Raw genomic sequence first — 7,339 nt, 5'->3', positions numbered from 1 at the left:
ATCCTGTCTATAATGTTTACTATGTATATGATGGGTAAGTTGCTTAATTTCAGGTTCTCATTTTCCTCATCTGTACAATGGGAGAGGAGGATGAACTAGAAAGCCTCTGAGGTCCCATCTAGCTCTAGATCTATGATCCAGATGATGTTCTCGAAAGTTCCTTTCTACTATTCTATGGCCTATATCTATGTACTCCTTAGGCAAGTACTTTTCTCTCTCTGGACTCCACTTTCTTCATCATAATATGAAGACAAGGGATTAAATGTGTCAAAATTTTGCCAGCTCTAAAATTATTCATCTGTGAACATCAGAAATCTAGCATAGTGTATACTGGTATGGTCTCTCCTTCTTCTGGGGGTTATGTTGAGACCTAGGAAGGGACACCCTAAAATTGAAATCTTGAGTAATTTATCTGTTTTAAACACATTGGTGTTACTGTCAGCTCCTCTCCCGCTGAGTAAGATCAGGGCAATGAAAGGAGATCCCAGCATATTAAAAACATAGACTCAAAACCATTCTGGTGAGGAAAAGATTAGAAACTGTAACCTTTCCAAGGCTATCTTCCTTAAGTCCATCAATTTACCTGTAATAGCTGGAAGTCAGAAATATCTCTTCAGACCATTTCCATCCTCTCCCTACTTCCCATCCTTCTAAAATGCTCTGGTTTTTAGTTAAACTGTTTCCAAAAAGTATGACTTGAAAAGTCCAAACTTATATGAGAGTGGTTATATGTTCTTTGTGTGGCCATAATGGGGTTATTTATGGGAGATGGAGGCCGCATTGTGGGAAAGATTAAAGGTTTTGATAATAAACGAAAGCAAAAGCCCAGGAACTGGGTGTCTCCTTATAGCAGTGACTCTCCAAATAGGATAAATCATCCAAGCCACCATTAAAACTTCAAGAAGATTGCTTGTAAACCTCTAAGCCATGCCAATAAAGCATATTCGGGGGCCGGGAGCAGCCCATATGGTGGGACTCAGCAGTTTTTCCAAACTAAAGGCCATTCACCATTTATTTAACCCCAGTGCTAGTGCCAGTACCAAGCAGGGCAATGGACCAGGGATCTCAAGGAAACTAATCCCTTCCTTTCCTTTGGGAGGTAGTGGGTGGCAGGGAATCACAACTTGGCCATCTGGTGGTTAAAGGTAAAGTTCGGAGACACATCTGTCTTTGCAGAACTGGAAGGATTCTCATAAAGATGTTGCTTATCTAGGATTTGTCATTAATGTGACTTCCAGAAGTATTTCACTAAAGAACTTTAGGAACACATTTTAAAAAACTGGTAACTAGGAAGGAATCCAGAGAACTATTCGGAGATCTGTCTCCCTACACACACACACACACACACACACACACACCCCTTTCAGCCATATTGCACTTATAATTTAAAGAGTCAATTCTAATTATCTATAACTTCACCATCTTCTTCCTTGAAAAGGCCAAGGTTGTGGAGAGAATCATAAATCACTTCAGACATACATGTGGCATAGCTTGGGCAAATGGACCCTAGTGAGCTATGAACGTATCTATTTTCCATATCAGCCTTAATCTAAAGAAAATGAGACTATCTACCAAATTCAGGGGATATCCAAAACAAGAATGAAGAGGTACAGTCTTCATATACTAATTTGTGATATGGCATTCTGGAGATCTTGGGAAGGGGTGGTATAATATTAAAAAGTTTTGCTCGCCTATTAATAACAACAGCAAAGACCCAGAAGAGTATAAGAATGTTTTCAATTACAGTACATGACATCTCTTGTCAGGATGCCTGGCTGTTCAGAAACATAAGCTTACTCTTCTACCCCAGATTCCTATATTTTCCTCATTGGAACAACTTCCAGATAAAAAGAAAGAAAATTATAAAGCCAACTTTTCAGAGATAGCTAATGTTGATCTAAAAAGGGCAGTATTCCAAAAGGATTATGAATGGAAACAACGTAGTTAAATAATATCTGGAAATTAAAGCAGAAGTGATATAAATATTTATGTGAATGAGAAATGATGCCATTTCCCATATGGATAGGGTTACAGATACTGAGAGAGAGAGAGAAGTAGTTTAAGAAAAAATATTCATCTTTCTCATAATCCTATATCTAGGATTGGGGGCATATTTGACTTCATCATTCAAAATAATAATAATAATAACCACTGATATTTATATGGCACTTCAAAGTTTATAGAAAATTTTCTTATAACTCATATGGTCATAGATATAGGTTTGAGGTACATATATAAGTATAGATGAAATAGAACATTTCTAATTCATATAATAATTTCATAACTTCTTTTCAGTTCCTAGATGTTTTTGGATTCGCATTCCCCCAATACCTACCCTCCCCCAGCACTGTTCCCAAACCTGTTTTAATACTGGAGGTTAATATTAAGCTACATAGAGCAGTGTGGTCTTAAAGACCCGGATCAGGAAGCTGAGTGGAGAAATGAATTCATTTTTCTACAAAGAATCTTTTCCTCATTTACTAATAATGTTAGGAACAGACAGGAAATAAAAATTTTAACATGTCCATGATATTGTTTCTCTGTTATAGACATATAAAGCTACGCTTTGCTTAGTTTTTCTGCCTGCTACAATCATATGCACATGATATTCAATGTATGTATTATCTACATTCTAAAGACACAACAGCTTTTTTCAAGCTGTGTGTAGAGAATTTCTATTCTCCCCAACAGCTACCCAATTGCCAAATACATCTATTATTACCTCCGAGATTACAAGTTAATGTGGAAATCTTAATGTGGCTTCAGCAAATAACTGCATCTAGTGGCTTTCTCTGGCATTTCCATTTTATGGCATCTTTTTATATTCGGCAGTAGGGCATTCTGAATAAAAATGAGACAGGCTTTTAGGGTTGCTTTTTATTATTAGCATTTGGTAAAAACAACCTTAATGAGCTGTTAAGAGTCACTCCCTATCCTATTGTTGGGGCTGCCTGGGAGCCCATAAAGTGTTAAAAAGGCAAAGGAGAATTTATGATCCCTGATGTATCCCCTTCCTGACACAGTTCTCCAGAAAGGAAGATCTTTAGTCCAGGAAGGTCCTCTATTTAAATGCCTGGGATGCTCTGTCTGAAGTAATAATTAAACTTGGGAAAATTAATCACAGAATTGAGGCCACCACATTTGTATCTGAGAAGGTAACATGATTCTGGGTATGATCTCTTCATACTTTCACCAAAAAACCCCTTTTTAAGAAATGCATTCAATTTTTCAGTGAAGTACAGACTTCCAGGAAATTGGCATGTAAATTTCTCTAAAGTTCTCTAGAACTCAGTAGTGAATCTGCCTACAAAAATGCCCTTACTTCCTGCAATTCTCAAGACAAGTTACTTCTTCCATCCAGGGAAACCCAATAGCTTAATGCTATCTTATGAAGCTACTGCTAGAAAAGGAAAAACTCATTACCGTCTCATTGGAGATTGACATATTTATTCTACCTGGTGGCAGAGAAATTGGGTGGCAGGGAGTTCCCCTAGATTAGCACATCAGGAAAAAAAAAACAAAAAAAAAAAACAAGCTCCCAGGACCCATATTCTCTGTAATATGGGTGGGAAAGTTAGGTTTCTTCCTCCCCCACCAAAAGTGATGAAGGAGAAATAAAATTGATGACAAAGATAGAGGCCTTTAATTTTAGACAAAATTTAAATCTTTAAATTGTAGACAATCTTAAACAATTAGAAACCAGTTTAGGGCTGTCCAATCACTATCATTTTGTAGTGTTTGGGTTTTTTTAAACTGCACCTCAGTAAGAGGAAACATTCTCCAAAGCCCAAGAACCAGGGGTTATTATTTATACCTGGGTTGGCATAGGTGTCAAAAGCAGTGGCAGAGCAAGAGCAGGAGTAGGAACTCCAATGATGGACAACGGATATGCAAGAACATTGAGGGGAAGAAGAGGCCTCCATAGCAGTGGAACCAGGAGCAGAGAATGGGACCAGACTCCAAGAAAAACCAACTTAGGAGGAAATCAAAGAAATACAAGATACCTGAAAGAGATCATAGAAACCCAAGGAAGTCACAGCCCTGATATGGGTAGTCTTCCCAGACAGATTCTGTGAATGAGCCAAGGAGGAGTCTCAGGAGGAGTTGCAGGAGGAGACATCACAATACCAGATCATGCACTTCCTTGGTGTCTTCTGTATCTCAGCTCTCAGAACCCTCAAGAGGCCCTGGACATCTTGAACATTCAGGAGCAAGAAAGGCTAACAGAAGAGAAAAAGAATCAAGAGAAATTGCAAAAGGTCTTTGACACACCTGAGGAGAAATGTTCCCGGGAAACTAGCAAAGAAGAAGGCCAAAGGAGGGAAGAAAAGAGAAAAGATGAGCTGGAGTGAGGAGTGTAAGGGCTACACTAATACTGACAGCCCCTTTGAAGGCAATAATCTGCTGGGAACATTCATATGGAACAAGGCACTAGGGAAGAAAAGGATCATCCACCTGGAAGAGAAAGAACTAAGAGAGAAACACAAGATCCGGAAACACAATCAACTTGAATTACAGAAGGTGAAGCAAAGAGACTATGCTTGGACTGAGAGAGGGAAGCTAAAGAGGGAAAAGGAAAAAGAGCATTTCAAAGAACAAGAATACAACTTTCACCTTCTAAAAGCCAAACTTTATTAAGAATGGATGGGCCAAGCCCACTGACCTCCTGGCCAAGTATATCAGTGCAGGAGATAATGACCTGGCTGTGGAGATGCATGGGCCCTATGCCTTCCTCAATGGCCTCACAGTATCAGACATGGAAGAACTGCTGGAGGGCAAGAATGTAGATTTCTGGAGAGATGTGACCATCACTACAAAAGATGAGAGCTCTAAACTCCACAAACTTGAGGCATCTAGAAGGGAACCAGGAGGGCATTGAAAAGGAATAAATGCCTCTATTCTGATGTACAATTGATATTCAAAAGGAAGACCTACATTGAGCTCCAGGTGATCTTCCAGGACCTTGAGGACAAGATCCTCTGAGGGGGAACTCAACCTGGACATTGGCTACTGGTAGAGCAACTCAAGGCACACATGGCCAGAGCCAGACTCCATGAGCATCATCAGGAGGTACTACAGCAAAAATTGTAGATGTTGAAACAAGAGCAAGGGGCTAAGAGTGAGCACCTGTTCCTCATCCTCAAGAAAGAGGCATCTTCTAACAAGACATCAGAGCCTGAAGACTCAGGTCAGAACCAACTGGGCCTTCATATCAAGTACCTCAGAGGAGCCTGAAGTTGAAAAAGATGCCAACGCTGAATCAGAGGGGAAGAGGGGAAGGGGGGTGGACAGGGAAGCCATGCTAATGCAGGATGACTTGATCCAGCAAAGCATAGATGACTATAATGCTGGCAAGTACAGCCCCAGGTAGCTCACCTCCCATCAGCTGCCCTTTAACGCCCATGGGGTAGAATCAGAAGAGGATCTTCAGAGCCTCCTACTCTCTCAGCAACAGCTAAAGATATCAAGATTTGCCGGTGAGAACACGGAAGATGTCTTCTTCACCAGACCATGGAGGGAATGGGAACAGACAAACGTCAGTTCAGTGCTTTGAGCTCCTCACCAGCAAGATCCATCTGTGGGCAGGCAAATACTATCTCCATAAGCCTTGCTTCTTTAACTGTGTCTTCACAGGTTTTGAGAGAAACAAATACAACCGAACCCACTGTGACTTTGACAACACCCCTGCCAAAGATTGTGCAAGGCTTCAAGTTTAACATCTTTTACTCAGACCTGACTGACGAGCAGTCTACACCTGAGTACTTCCAGGAGGCATGCCAGGACAAAAAAGACTTTTCTGTTCTATATTTCGATGCCAGATCTCCCTATGAGGACATTATGTTCAAGACTGTCAACCGGGAGTAGGTGCATTCATACTGCTAAGGCTCCAGCTGTCAGTTTACCAATGGCATCTTCCAGCTTTGGTTCCACTTTAAGTGCTACCACTTCAGGTTGTGGGGGAGAGTGGGAAGACTGAGTACTCCTGTCCCCAAATTGTGAACTCTGAAAGAAACTAGAGACAGACAGATGGACACATTCTCTATATCGAACATCCCCTGAAGAATTGCCCTTGGATGTTCTTCGCCAGTCTTTTTTTTCTCCCTAGGATGGAACACAAGGGTATATATTCTTTGCCCTATGCTTTTTCCTTTTTGAAATCTTTTGTACAAAGGCCCGATATCACAGTTTCTTTAGGACTACTTTCAACTAAATAAAAGCAATTTTGGAATTTTTTTAAAAGCCTAAGAACCTATTGGACTTTCACAAATAGCAGAGCCATGACTTGATCACAGGTGCTTCCATGTACTGTGAAAACTCTTTCCACCACACTGTGCTGATTAAGAGCCTTCACACGTTGTACTATTACTATATAACCCATTCCTTGGCTCTATAATTGGACTCTAAACTTCCTTTACACTAGATAATCTTTCTAATATGAATTAAAATAGCATGGAATCCTGCAGAGAAGTAGGAACAAATTTTGTCAGAGCAAGAAGGGATCTTGGAACATAAAATATTAAATCTCAAAGGGTCTTTTGAATATTGAACATAGATTGTCAGAAATAGAAGGAAACTTTGGTAATCCTCTTATCATTTCTTCCCCTTCATTTAATAGATGAGAAAATTGAAGCTCACAGAGGAAAAGTAGAAGAAAAACAGCCTTCTTACTAAGATATTCTGGTGCTCTTATTGTTAGGTCACGTCTTTATAAGCAAAGGTTAATAATAATAATATTTGGCCATCAGAAATTCTGTAGTAGATAAAAAAAACTTTCAAAATAAACTGGAATGTTCTCTTGGTTTATGGTTGATATATGTGTTCTTTATTCTGCAATCCAACACAAGCCAATACAAATTTATCAAGTACCTCTTGTGGGCCACAGATATAGAGATGAAAGTGAAGCAAAACCCTCCCCTCAAGGAACTTCAATTCTGCTAATATACACCATCATTTTAAAGAGAAAGAAACTGAAGTCCAGAAAAATTCAAGATCACACAGTTAGTTCCTAACCTGACAAAGCCAGAATTCTATCAGGTCTCCTAATTTCAAGCCTGGTTTGCATTTGTAAGAGTGAAATTTATGAGACTAGACATAAATGAATAATTTTATTAAATCAAAAATAACAGGGGGAAAAGATGGAAAAATTGGAGAGAAATGTTACTTTCCTTGCACTCTATTTAGTTTGCTATTCTGTGGCCAGCATTAAGGCTCCCTAGACACTCTCACAGGGAAGTCTAGCCAACAACAAACATAGAAGAGAAGAGCAGAGAGTGAAATCCATTCTTGCCTCAGTTTATCAAACTTTTTCTCTGCCCACTAACTCTCTTGGCATAAGAAT

The 7,339-nt window shown here is 39.6% G+C and overlaps 1 pseudogene; it reads left to right on the top strand.

Moving 5' to 3' along the window:
• The first annotated feature begins 4,076 nt into the window (after positions 1 to 4,076).
• LOC123233552 lies at positions 4,077 to 6,000 on the top strand (annotated as a pseudogene).
• Positions 6,001 to 7,339: the final 1,339 nt, after the last annotated feature.

This window comes from Gracilinanus agilis, chromosome 2 (assembly GCF_016433145.1).
Source record: "Gracilinanus agilis isolate LMUSP501 chromosome 2, AgileGrace, whole genome shotgun sequence".
Taxonomy (NCBI): domain Eukaryota; kingdom Metazoa; phylum Chordata; class Mammalia; order Didelphimorphia; family Didelphidae; genus Gracilinanus; species Gracilinanus agilis.
The sequence above is the reverse complement of the archived record's forward strand: the minus strand, read 5'-3'. Positions and strand labels throughout refer to the sequence as shown.